The sequence below is a fragment of the Alnus glutinosa genome, chromosome 9 (genome assembly GCF_958979055.1).
Source record: "Alnus glutinosa chromosome 9, dhAlnGlut1.1, whole genome shotgun sequence".
NCBI classification, from domain to species: Eukaryota; Viridiplantae; Streptophyta; class Magnoliopsida; order Fagales; family Betulaceae; genus Alnus; species Alnus glutinosa.
The window spans coordinates 19,568,664-19,583,420 of NC_084894.1; the positions used below are offsets into that span (position 1 = coordinate 19,568,664).

The 14,757-nt window shown below is 37.5% G+C and overlaps 1 long non-coding RNA gene across 1 annotated transcript; it reads left to right on the plus strand.

Annotated features, from left to right (window-relative positions):
- Positions 1–2,020: 2,020 nt before the first annotated feature.
- On the plus strand, positions 2,021–6,809 carry LOC133878423 (uncharacterized). The gene is made up of 4 exons (XR_009901900.1): positions 2,021–2,442; positions 3,282–4,746; positions 5,894–6,252; positions 6,526–6,809. It is a non-coding gene; the product is annotated as an uncharacterized LOC133878423 (long non-coding RNA).
- The last annotated feature ends 7,948 nt before the right edge of the window (positions 6,810–14,757 follow it).

Genomic DNA, 14,757 nt, shown 5'->3' on the forward strand with positions numbered 1-14,757 from the left:
ACACCTTTGAACTCTCAACCCTTCATACTTTGAGAGCCAAAATTTTTCTTATGGTCTGAGCTTTCATCGCTTCCTGAGAGGGAAGATGAAATTTCATAACCAAAATCCAAAGTCTAAAGTTGGAAAGATGCAGCATCACAACCAGATTCACATACAACGAAGCAAGATTATTTTTGATCATATCATCCAGAAGCAAGATTATCCTTGATCACGCTTCTGAGATGAAGTATCTTTCTCTTCCTTCGCATCACCATAAACTTTTCTGGCATCCACTCTCAATCCGGTGATGGCGATCTATGACAGAAGAGAGAGAGCACTACGATATGAGTACCACACTCATATCCTTTCCTGATTGCTTGCCTCGCCTTCCTCCTTCCTGGATTCCATGTTTCTATTTGGCAAGCTTTCCACCAAGATTATCAGAAAACATCATCACAAAGAAATTTGTTGTAGAAATTTTTCTTTAATGAGAAATGAAACGTTTTCTTTTCTGCAACCTACCCATTTGTATACTTCTTGTTATGAGCATAAAATTCCATATTTGATAAATAATCATACGGTCGTATACTTGTTTATTTCTTGATGTTTTACATAAAACTGTATTACTAAACTTATGTTTTAAAAATCTAAATTTTACCTTAATATAAACTTTATACGAAGCATAGCTTATAAATTTCGAGGACGAAATTCTGTTAAGGGGGGAAGAATGTAACACCCCAGTTTTTAAAACATATTTTTGATATTTAAAAATATGAATGATTATTTATGTAATCGTTCGTTTTATAAAATTTATTTATAAATATTTTCAACTGATTTGAGAACCGGTGTTTTAATAAACTGACAATATTTTGATCACCAAAAATATTACTGAGTTAATAAAATTTATTTACCCTATTTTGCATAAATTTATAATATATTAGTATACAATTATCTTTTTTTGTTTAAATGTTCGGAATATACAAATCACCCTTTCCACTCTGTTTTTATGAATTTTCCACTGCGACAAATTGACAATCATCTTCTCCACCTTACAATTTTAATATTATCTGAACAATCATCACAGTGCATCTTCCCTGAGCAATTGCACTATCTTCGTGACCCAACCATAAGATTCATAATCCACTGCAATTTCTTAATCTCCCACCAGCAAGACCACTTCACCAAATTTCCCACTCAACATTTCTCTAATCGACCACTGCGGCAATCTTCTCCACTTCACCAAACCTCCCACTCACTCTTAGCTATATAACTGACCACCATCTCCTGCAAATCGCACGCTTCTTCCTTCATTCTTTCTTCTCCTTTCTTCTTCTTTCCCATTCTTTTCCTTCTCTCTGCAAACTGAGAGATTACAGGAGACAGAGTGAGAAAGTGTGAGACAGTGAGGTAGAGAGAAATAGAGGGAGAGAACAGAGGGACAAAACAGAGAGTGATTATGAGAAGAGAGAAACAGAGATTTAGAGGTGCTGAGAGACTTAAGGGAGAAACCGAGGGACTTGAGAGAAGCAGAATTGAGAGAGAGTCAGACCCGAGAGAGAGAGACCAAACCCAGAAGACCCGTAACCCAGGAAACTCGGAGGAAAACCGTGACCCAGTTCTACCCAATCTCCGGCAAGCCGATCTCCGGCTGTTCTGCAGCAAATCGAGGCCGTGGGTGCGGTTTCTGGCGGATCAGTGCTCCGACCAGTGAAGCCGCGACCCAGACGGCCCAGCAACCACGAACCCGCGAACAGTTACCCCGAACCCAGATTTCCAGCAGTGACCCCGCTTGAACCCGAGACTCGGCATGAACCCAGAATCCGGCGACCCAAACAGCCGACCATGCAACCCGATCTGCCACTGGGTTACCGCCGGTGGAACGAGCCAGTGAACCCAGAACCTGTGGCAGTGACCGAACCCAGTGAACCAGGGCCTTGAACCCGCAACCCCGCCTGGCCGAACCCCATCTTCGGTGATGAGTCTTGACTGTTTGGTACTGTTGGGTGCCTTGCTGTTTTCGGCTGAGTGCATTGGCAGGAGAGGTTTCGAGTTCTGACTATCTTAGTTGGTTAAGATTATGAAATTTTGGATATAACTTCTATGGTCTTGGGGTTGAACAGTTATGGATATTTTGTTAGCCCAGTTGTGATCCAGCCCGCGACCCATCTCAGACCCGAAGCCCGATCCGGCAGTAGTCCAAACCCGTGACCCGAACCCGGAAACCCGACCTGCCGGTGACCCAACTCCGGCAGACTTCCGGCGACTTTCTGGTAGACTTTTCCGGCGACTTTCCGGTGACTTTTCCGGCGACTTTCCGATGACTTTTCCGATGATTTTCCGGCGCTTTTCCCGTGACCGAACTCATCGTTTTCACTGGATTTTCTAGTGAAAATTCTTATTTAATAAACCAAGAAACTATACAAAGAGAGTAAAGCTCGATCCCGATGCTAATGGGAAATCCAAGTAAGGGAACCCTCTACCCCTTCTCAAATTATTATATTACTTTAATTATTCATTTATTTGCAAAATTTCGATTTGACTATTTTGATTCGGTATTTCAAATTATTTTATTTATATAAAGGATTTGTTGGTTTTGATGTGAAAATTATTGAGTAAAAATAATATTCTTGAAATCGTGATTTTGAGTAAAAAACCCTCCAACGCGTTGCCCCTAGATATACAAGTAAAGAATGAGAAAGTTTTGTGAGAAAACTCTATGAGATATATAAAGGAGAAATTTTTGAGAAAAGGGCACGTGTGTGGAGGAGACTATTATTTTGGGCCCTAGACCCGCAGAGATTCGCAGAGATTTAGCTCGGTACCGTAGCTCGAGATGGAAGCGCACCCGCTGATTCACTTAGTGACAGCGGTATCCGTCTCTATGTCAGTCTAAGTGCACTTCAATTAATTAGCTGACGGGGGCAGGGCCTGAGGCCTCAGGTAAATCATGTTACCTGCCCGAGGTCAACAGCAACGACCGCGCAACCCTATTTACACAGGGCGTAAGAGTGTATACGGGCATATTATGAGTAATGATTATTTCCAAACATATATTATATCTTGTATATAAAAAGGAGTTTTTGACAATTGTTTTGGAGATTTATAAAAAGGAGTTTTTGACAATTGTTTTGGAGATTTATAAAAAGGAGTTTTGACAAATGTTTTGGAGATTTATAAAAGGGAGTTTTTGACAAATGTTTTGGAGATTTTCAAAAGAATTTAACTCAACTGTTTTATGGTTGAGGATTCCTTACTAAGCATGTTTTTTTGTGCTCACCCCTTATTTTGTTTTTTGTTTTCAGGTTATGAACAGAGAGACGTAGGTGGCCGGGATGGGATCTAGGAATGCATTAGGACATTTCATTTATGTTACCCTAAAATTTTCAGTTATTGTATCTTTTATAATTAAATTTTCTAAATGACCGTTTCCGCATTTATTTAAAAACTCTGAGTTATAAAATCACTATTATTTTTATTTATTTAAATCAGCATACTAGTTAAGATATTTGGCAGACCTTACGAATCTTTGCAGTTTTTAAAGAGAAAGTGACGAACCTAACCCTTAGCGGTTTGGGGGCGTTACAGTTTTGGTATCAGAGCAAAGGTAAACCTGAGGAAGAAGATAAGAAAGATCCCAGAGGACCCCGATGTTTTGAATGCTCAGGCTTTGGACATATCCAGGCTGATTGCGGGAATCTTAAAAAGGGTAAGGGGAAAGCATACAATGTGACTCGCAGTGATGAGTCAGAAGAAGAAGCTCCAGAGTCTATAAAATTTCTGGCCTTTGTAGCCCCATATTTTGAAGAAGAAGACTCGTATTACTCGGAGCATAGCAATAATGAGGAAGAGATCAAGGAGGCCTACAAGACACTCTACATAGAGTATGAGAAGCTGAGGGAAGGTCGAAAGCAGCACCTTAATGATCTGAATAGTTTGTAGACCGAGAAGAGTTCATTGCTGCTCAAAGTACAAGAGCTCGAGGAAAAGCTACTAGAGACGCAGCTCTAGCTAAAGAGAGTCACTAATGAGAAGCTGACTCATATGCTGTCTATCCAGAAGAGCCCAAATGACAAGACTGGCCTCGGGTATGTAGCTCCCTCTTCTGATGTTCCTTCTTCCTCAAAGATTGTGTTTGTGAAACCTACAGTCCCAGAGCCTCCTCCCACTGTTGAAGATAAAAAGAAGGAAAAGGTCAATGATGATGTTCCAGGCATTCAGGAGCCTCATTCCATCAGAAGACCTCCCATTTGCCATCATTGCGGTCTCAGTGGGTATGTTCGCCCTCAGTGCTCCCTCCTGAAAGCACAAAAGGCCAAAGCCAAGAAAGAAGTGCCCAGACAAGCTCATTATGGCACTAGACCTATAGTCCAGCATCAGACTCCATGGCATCAGGCATCTTACCAAGCCCCATGGGGACAAGCACCATGGGGACAAGCACCAAGGCATCAGTATTAAGCTCCTTGGTCTCATGCTCCTCAGCATCAGCGGCCTCAACAACGGTTTGTACCAGCCAATCACAGTGGCACCTACAAGAGCAAACCCAAGCAGTTTAGAAGGCCTCAGAAGATGAAAGAAGAGCAACACTCCAGTGAGCCTCCTATCTGGATGCAGGACATGATGGAGTGGATGATGTAGTCCTGCCAGCAACCACCCACTAGAAGGCAGGCTTGGGTCGAGAAGGATAGTCACCCCATGAGGGGGAACCGACGCACCTAGCAGATTCAGGTGTTTATGCCTAGGATTTGGTTCCTAATCCCATGGCATCAGGTTTGATTGCTTATCTTAACTTGATACATCTTTATATGCAATCTAGGAACAAGTTGTGTTTGCCCCCTATGTCTCTTGAGAGAACTTTGCAGGTATTTTTTTTTGGGAAGACAGAAAAAGCAGGTCGAGCGACTGTTTTTCTGTATTGGCATCATTGAGCATCCACAGGGTTGATCTTGCCTTTGCATATGATGCCATTTCCATATTGCATGTTTTGTTTGTGTTCTTTTCTTTAAATAATAATAATAAATAAATAAATATAGGGAGAGTTTGCAGGATAATTTTTTTCTCTTGGCTTATTAGATATTGCATTTATTTTTGCCTGATATCTCAATTCTGTAAGCATTAATCTACTCTGCTTAGATATAATTGAGAGTTTATGACTATATTGGCCAAGTGTTTTTCCTATTTTTGCAAAAGTAGGATAGCTTCTTTCCTCACGCGATGAAAAAGTGTACTATCCCGGGCTCCCCTAAAGGTACATCTTTCCTTCTCTGACCTTTTGCTTTTAGAAATTTTGGATAAGAGAAGAAGTCCTTGATAAGATGACCAAATTGACCTCATGCTAGTTGAACCTAGAGCCTAAAAACTCTGGCACTCCATACAGTTTGCAGCACCATAAGAAACAAGCAGTTAATCGTATGAAATCTATGCTTTAAAGTATATATTCACTGCTTCTGTGCTACATTTGCTTTATGCCTTGCCCTCTACGTGCAAGTAAAACATTTATGTTGTCCTTCATGGTACAAGTAAATCACTTAGGTGCTGCATCTCAAGGGAAGTGTATTAGATGAGGGTGGCTAGGCCCTAGCAAGTTATAAGGTTTGACTTTTGGCTAATCTGTCACTGATTTTCTCTCCTGTCTAGAAAATCTAGTTGCTCTATGTCATGTCATTGAAAGTCTACCTTGTGGGAAAGGAGTCTTCACAAACACACATGCATTGCGTGAGTTGAGTTGTCTATTTGAATTTTCTATGACCAGGAAAAATATTTGTGCTAATTGAAATCTTAACTCTCTTTTATATCTCTGTTTAGTTTTGAGATGCTCTCTGATTGTGTTATCAGTTGATTATACATGCATGTTCTGACACTGACTTGAGAAAATTTGATCTCTTTCAAAGTTTCCTCAGTTTTTCTGGTGTTTCAGTGTGGAGCGTCCGGACGGGTAGAGTTCAGCAATTCGGACGGTTCCCTTTTTGGAGTCTGAACGGACGGCGTTTTGCAGTCCGGACGAGATCTGTTACATGTCCAGACGTGAGCTGTCATCTTCGGGCGGACGGGTAATTTAATTCGTCCGGACGTGCGTAACCGTTTTGCTCCTTTTCGAGGCAGCGCGCGTCCGGACGTCATCAAAACACTGTCCGGACGGGTACCCCACAGTGGCTATAAATAGCCCAGATCGCCGGTCTCTCCACTATACCCCATAAATCTTACCTTTGGCTGATTGTGAGAAAGCTTTTAGTGAAGTTTTTGCTTGTCTTTTTGCATATTCCTCTCACATTCCAGGTATTTTTTTTCTTGTCTTATTTCTTTCAGTTTATTTTGCAACTGTTAGAATCTTTTTTTTTGGAATGTTTTTAGGATGCATATATCTGCCATGCTAAAATTCTTTGGACTTAATTGTGATATTCTCTGTCTTTATTTTTCCAAAGTCCTTTTTACTGCTGTTATTCTGCCAAATTTTTGTTACCCTAACAAGAATTTTTTTTTTTTGTTTTGTGGATTATTTTTTGGCAAAAATTCTTTTTGGTTCTTTTGCAAAATCATGTCTGCTATCAGCTCCCAGCGCAGGGTCCGCCAGAGGACAGAGGAAGAGCAGAGTGCATTCCAAGCCAAAATCATGGACCGCAATGTCCTCGCTGAGCGGAACGTGGTTCGTGCTGACATCATGGTGCCTCCATTGGATAGCATTTATGAGACTATCCAGACCTACAATTGGGGGTATCTCTACATGTGTGCCGGCATCGTCCTCACTAGGCTAGTCAGGCTCTTCTGTAGCGCCCCAGATTTTAGGATATATATTATAATGGTTTAAATTAATTTTTAAAACATTTTTAATAAGGAAAAAGAATAACTACGATTATTTATGAAAATAAATGTGTATTTTTGTTTGTAGAAACGTTTATAATTGCAATTTGATAAAAACTCAAAACAGACCTTAAACTTTGGAATAACGAAAACAGGGTCAAACGAACTCCGTTTTGGTTGATTCAAAATTCTGAACGCTCATCTTGAAGTCCTCTAGCTACCCTCCAAATTTCATGATTTTTGGACGTCGTTAAGGCTATGAAAACACCCATGAAAAATATGACCCCTGTTTTGGACGGAAATTCACATTATTCTTTAATGGGCTATCTTTGGACTTAACCCAACCCATTCCAATTGCTATCTACAAACCCAACCCACATTTCACATGTTAAATTCACATTATTCATTATTGGGCCATCTTTGAACTTAACCCAACCCATTCCAATTGCTATCTACAAACCCAACCCACCTTTGAGAAAATAGTAATTTCCTTGAGTGAGAAACTAGGCATAGTAGATTGGTCTAGCAATGAGAATGGTTAAAAAATAATAATAATAATAATATTAGAATAATATATTAAGATTTGAGTGCATTGTGATAGGTAAATTTGAGTGCATTGTGGTAGGTAAGGTTGAGTGCATTATGGTAGGTAAGTTTGAGTGCTTTTTTGAGTGCATTGTGGTAGGTAAGTTTGAGTGCATTTTTGAGTGCATTGTGGTAGGTAAGTTTGAGTGCATTTTTTAGTGCATTGTGGTAGGTAAGTTTGAGTGCATTTTTGAGTGCATTGTGGTAGGTAAGGTTAATTCCCATCTATTGGATCAAAATGTGTCTACTTGATCCTAACCATTCATTCTCTTATAAATAGAACCCAAAATGGAAGACACAATACCCATCAAGCTTCACTCACACACACACCTAAGGCCAAGAGAGAAAATTGTGGGATTTGTGTAGTTTTGTGTGGTTTAAGGCTTGAAGTGTGTGCAAGGAAGTATTTTGGTAAAAGCTAGATCCCGATGCTTATGGAAAGTCCAAGTAAGGGAACCCTCTACCCCTTCTCAAATTATTATATTACTTTAATTATTCCTTTATTTGCAAAAATTTCGATTTGATTATTTTATTCGGTATTTCAAATAATTTTGTTTACATGAAGGATTCGTTTTAAATTGGTTTTGATGTGAAAGTTTTGAATAAAAATGATATTTTGGAAATTGTGATTTTGAGAAAAACCTCGGTTCTAAAGGACTTTGAAATTTTGAGAATTTATTATTTTAGACCGAGATGTGAAGTCAACTTTTGGAATAACAATAAAAGAAGAAAAATATTTGTGAAACCCTCTAACACATTGCCCATGGATATACAAGTAAAGAATGAGAAAGTTTTGTGAGAAAAATCTATGAGATATATATAAATTTTGAAAAGGGCACGTGTGTGGAGGAGACTATTATTTTGGGCCCTAGTCGCAGAGATTCGCAGAGATTTAGCTCGGTACCGTAGCTTGAGATGGAAGCGCACCCGCTGATTCACTTAGTGAAAGCGGTATCCGTCTCTATGTCAGTCTAAGTGCACTTCAATTAATTAGCTGACGGGGGTGGGGCCTGTGGCCACAGGTAAACCGCGTTACCTGCCCAAGGTCACAGCAACGACCGCGCAACCCTACGTACACAGGGTGTAATAGTGTACCGGGCATATTATGAGAACTAATTAATTTCAAATATATATATATATTATCTTGTGTATAAAAATGAGTTTTGACAATTGTTTTGGAGATTTTTAAAAGAATTTAACTCAACTGTTTTATGGTTGAGGATTTCCTTACTGAGCATGTTTTTGTGCTCACCCCTTATTTTGTTTTTTGTTTTCAGGTTATGAGCAGAGAGACGTAGGTGGCCGGGATGGGATCTAGGAATGCATTAGAATATTGCATTCATGTTTTCTTAATAAGTGCACTTGCACAACAAATTTAGTTTTCTTGGATTTTTAATTATTGAATCAAACATGATTGTTTATTTCGAAAAAAACCGTTTCCGCATTTATTAAAAGCTCTGAGTTTTAAAATCATTATTATATTTAATTTATTTAAATCAGCATACTAGTTAAGATATTTGGCAGACCTTACGAATCTTTGCAGTTTTTAAAGAGAAAAGGACGAACCTAACCCTTAGCGGTTTGGGGGCGTTACAGTTTTGGTATCAGAGCAAAGGTTATAAGGTTCTGTAGACTTTAGGAGCTAGATCATTAAGATAGACTTAGTGGGGTAATGGGAAATCACATTCCGGCCTAGTAGAGTCCGTCCTTTCTTGTTTTGTATTCAGTGCTAGGGAATCATTCCCTATTTTTTTTTTTTTTAACACCTCGCTAAGGATTGCAGGGAAACAACGGAATACTACGCCTGCACGTGTATATACCCTAACTCCAGGTGATGTATCAGCGTCAAACGAAGTAGTGACGGGTACACTTTTGATTTCATCCCACTAGGCTCTTTGACTCTGGTACAACGCATTCATTTATGTCATACTCTTTTTCACGAGACTATAACTTGATGTCTGAGTAGTTAGATGTAGACCTCGCAATAGCTACCCTGTAGGGAATTGCATCATAGCAGTTTGACTTTGTGAACCCTAGGATTGATCTTATTAAGGTTGAAGTCTCTAAGTTGGAATCAATACTAAGGAGTAAGTTATGATCAGTATCAAAGTATGATAGGTTTTCAAGACCTGTTTAACTAAGTGTTAAGTGGTACAATCTTTCTCGAGGAATAGCAAATTGCATCGGTTATAAACCAACTGTTTTGGATGATTAGGTATTGATGACCACCATATTTTGAGGTATAGTCATGATTTATGAGATGCTTTTAAAGATATAGATTATAGAAATTCGGATGCTTAATAACTTGGCAGATTTATGGATATTAAGTCAATAAATATATTAAGCATCACATAGATATTTTATGTGCATAGAGAAAAATATTGAAGTTTAGAGATTTCTTGATTTACTGTAGGATGTAAACAAGGATATCTATGATCTTGAATATGGTATCCTTTTGAAGATGGACACTTAATCTATAGATACTGATTCATGTGTTTTAAGGACATATAAGAGAATAAGTTGATCGAGTAAATTGAGGATATTTGGAGCAATTATATTTTTGTGATCAGATAACTTTAGTGAAGTTAGAATATATTGAGGAATTATTGAAGTTTTCTAGAGGATAAGATAATCCACATGATAAGATGAATCTTTCGGAAGATCTTAAGTTTGAGAAATGCTCTAATTATCATATTTGAGGATTGATCAATGGTAAAATTGAATTGGATTGAGGTTAAGGTCGAATCCATTGACCTATGAGAATAATGTCTAAATGATAAATTGAAGTCTATGGACTAATTTGGAGATAAAGGTAAGAGACATAATTTTCGTACACCCTTTTGAGGATAAGAGAAACAAAAATCTTTTCAGGTAAGGGTTATTTACAAGATTTTATTTAAAGCTTTACACCCTAGCTGATGATGTAATACATGTACAATCGGAACAAATTTTTGAGGTATAAGAGATCAATTGAATTGACTAGAGGAGATAGCTAACTAATTGAACATCGGAGAATTCTATAGACTAAGAATTTACTTGAGGAAATTATTTTTGCCTCTCACTAAGCTGCATTTGAGGATGATTGAGGTAAACCATATCTTGATTTATAGTTTGATGCTTAGTGTGATTTCCTGATGTGATTTACGTGTTTGAGGTCTAAGGAATGAACGACTATCGTCTACTTGAAGATAAGAATGTTTAGACTTAGACTTATGTTAAAGAATTTCCTAATGGAAGGAAACTTCAACCCCTATTGATGAACATATATGGAGAATAGGTTATGATATACCACTTATATTGATGCCTAGTTGAATTTTAGAAAAGTGAGTAATGCTATGTGAAGGACAAAAGGAAGTTGTTCCTAAATCAGGCTACAGGAATATGGTAATTGATTGTAATATTAGATGTTGATAACACATTGATTTTTGGAGATGACTGATTTAATGAATTAGATATTAAGTGAACGTCTGATTCCTAGCTGAACACATTTGAGGTTTATCCGATTAACCCTAGGATATAAAGGAAAGATATGTTACGACTAATGGGTATCTATTATTCCAAATCTGGTATCTTTGAAGATAGGTGTATAAAGTGTAAATGACTGATTTATATATATATGAGGAAATTAGTTGATCAAATGATTTGATGATTTTTGGAGAGATTATTTTCCCTATGCATCTGACGAACTTTGGAGAAGTTTATATATATTGGAGGTCTTTCTAGAGCTTAAGTTAAATAAGATTTTGATTATGTGATTCATTGATTCTCTTAGATATCCTTGCTTGGCAGATAAGTTTATAATTAGCAAATCTGAGTATTGATTGACTGCAGAATTAAATTGGAGTAGTACTAGGGTTTTAATCTAATGAAATTTGAGGATGATAGTGATTATGCAGAAATAAGAAAGAAGATCATGATATCATACAAGAGTTATACCTTAGCAATAGATCGAGAAGAAATAACAGTTCAAAGGATTATAGCAATCTTAGGAGAGTTTTAGAGATAAGAACAGTACGTAGAGAATAATTATTGTCTTACAAGATGAACCACTTTAGATTTAAAGAAAACCATAGACTTGCAAAATCGGACCTTTTCTGCATCATTCCCGGAGAATTCGGTATGCTTATACCTGCAGGTATTTCATAGTACTACAGTTAGTTATTTATTTTTGTTAGTAAAGAATTGCTAGATCAAATAGAATACCTGGCTAAGCCTCAGGGTGGAAAACCCTAAGATTTTGGACTGCACGCAAGAGATCCTGGTGTTGTCCTTGGAGACGATTAGTGTTTTGCTCCAACTCAGCATACCTCTTTACTAAGTATTTCGCATAGGAATTTACCACCTTCTTCAGTTTTTTATTCTCTTGTTGAAGAACCCAATTTCTTCGCCTAAAGTCCATATACATTCGCTGCAAAGTTGAAATTTGAGCTTTCAGCGCTTGAATTTCATTCCCTCGAACTTGCAGACGTCGAGCCATATTTGAAACCGAAGAAGCACCCTGAATACTAAATGCCAAAGAGTCACTGATGGCTTGAGCATCAGTCCTATCCGCCAACAACTTTTCATCTCGAGGAGTTATGATGCCTTGAGCCACGGATGCAGCTACTGCATCACTCAGCATCACAGAGTCATTAGTCATAAGAGGACCTCTCTGAGATAGGAACAATGGACGCCAAATTTTTGGTAGCGCTTCAGGCGCAGTATTTAGATCAAAATTATTTTGAGAGGATGAGGAAGCCATTTTTGGAAAAACTAAGGAAATGATGATACTCCTCAAAGGACCTGAAGGAGAAAAGATAGAAATGAAGCGATTATTGGAAAAGATCTGAAGGGAAAGAGAACTTAATCAGTGGACAGGATGCGGTCTAATAGACGTCATTCTGAGCCTGACCGCCACCACCACTAGCAGACAGCTCTCGAATCACGAACTCTCTTTCTTTTTCAATTTTCACCCTTTTCACCTTCTCGAATTCCGAATTCACCCAAGACTTTTCCGGATTTCTCGCCGCACTTTCCGCAACTAGCAGTCGTAAAGGGGCATCCCGAGAATGAGCTGGATGAGCATTCCGAGAAAAAGAATGGAGATTTTACGATCCACTGTTGGTACCACTTGCACCGTTCCTTCTCAAATCTCCTTTATAAATTCGCTCATCTTCTTCCTTGCAAAGCACACCTTTGAGCTCTCAACTCTTCACGCTTTGAAAGCCAAAATTTTCTTCTGGTATCATCGCTTCCTGAGAAGGAAGATGTAGTTTCATAACCAATTTCAAAGTCTAAAGTTGGAAAAATGCAGCATCACAACCAGATTCACATACAACGAAGCAAGATTATTTTTGATCATATCATCCAGAAGCAAGATTATCCTTGATCACGCTTCTGAGATGAAGTATCTTTCTCTTCCTTCGCATCACCATAAACTTTTCTGGCATCTACTCTCAATCCGGTGATGGCGATCTATGACAGAAGAGAGAGAGCACCACGATATGAGTACCGCACTCATATCCTTTCCTGATTGCTTGCCTCGCCTCCCTCTCCTTCCTGGATTCCATGTTTCCATTTGGCAAGCTTTCCACCAAGACTATCTGGAAAACATCTGCACAAAGGAAACGTTATACAAGAAATTTTTCCTGTAATGAGGATTTCTTAAATGAAGTTTAGATTTTCAATTATGATGATGTTTTGAAGTATGAATATGATATGTTTTGGCTGATTCGAGTACTTTTGAGTATATTGAAATTTTGATGAACTATCGGGATTCTAAAGAAAGATTTCCAATCTGATTTATATAGGATGAGTTTGAGGTTTAAAAGATTAATAACAATACTATGATAGTAGCCAGTGATTACGGATTTTGATGATAGGTTAATATTTTAAGGCAATTCTGAATTACGGAACTAGAAATATATGATTTTGTTATTGGAGGAATTTTTGGTGTTATGGAAATATGATTTGCAAAAATTTTGTTGGAAAACAATATGTTATGATTAAATCCCATTTTTAGGTTTATTTGGACCAGAATAATTTTTATGGGATAATACTGTTTCTGACCAGAATCGTGATGATTGTAATGTCAAATGTGGAGACTAGGTTTCGATGCATTTCTGATATTGATGCTTAGTTGATTTTTGGAAAGTGAGAAATACTACATGGCAGTAAATGGAATCAATTATATATCAGTTAATATGATTAAGGAAACTGATTATGTTATTTGAGGTTTAAGCCTTGAATTTGAAATTTGCTGATTTACAGACTTGATGTTCATACTGGATGATCTTAGAATTTCTGCACCTTTATTAGATATTAAGTATACCGTTGATGATTAATTGATCTATACTTCGAGGTTAAATCTTGCAATGGAATGCAAGGATATTGCCTGATTTATAATTTGAGGTTTACCTATGATTGGAGACAAGATTTGGAAAATGATAGTGTCTTACACATTTTTGTTGTTAAAAGAAATCATGATTACAAGATCTGATCTTAAGCCTTTATACCTTTGTCATGATATTAAGGATAGTTATGATTTATTTGACTTACGTGTCTATGATATATGTTTTGAAGTTTGAAGAATTAAGACTGTCTTACTTGAGGATAGGAACAGTTGGATTTAGAAATGACGTTTAAGGATTTTCTAATGGAAATGGAAACGATGTGGATAGTGATGGTTACATTGGAAGTCATAGTTATGACAAGATAATATAAAGTATGCTTTATTTTCTTTGTTGAAGGAAACTTTATAGTTTACAAATTTCGAGGACGAAATTCTGTTAAGGGGGGAAGAATGTAGCGCCCCAGATTTTAGGATATATATTATAATGGTTTAAATTAATTTTTAAAACATTTTTAATAAGGAAAAAGAATAACTACGATTATTTATGAAAATAAATGTGTATTTTTGTTTGTAGAAACGTTTATAGTTGCAATTTGATAAAAACTCAAAACAGACCTTAAACTTTGGAATAACGAAAACAGGGTCAAACGAACTCCGTTTTGGTCGATTCAAAATTCTGAACGCTCGTCTTGAAGTCCTCTAGCTACCCTCCAAATTTCATGATTTTTGGACGTCGTTAAGGCTATGAAAACACCCGTGAAAAATATGACCCCTGTTCTGGACGGAAATTCACATTATTCTTTAATGGGCTATCTTTGGACTTAACCCAACCCATTCCAATTGCTATCTACAAACCCAACCCACATTTCACATGTTAAATTCACATTATTCATTATTGGGCCATCTTTGAACTTAACCCAACCCATTCCAATTGCTATCTACAAACCCAACCCACCTTTGAGAAAATAGTAATTTCCTTGAGTGAGAAACTAGGCATAGTAGATTGGTCTAGCAATGAGAATGGTTAAAAAATAATAATAATAATAATGTTAGAATAATATATTAAG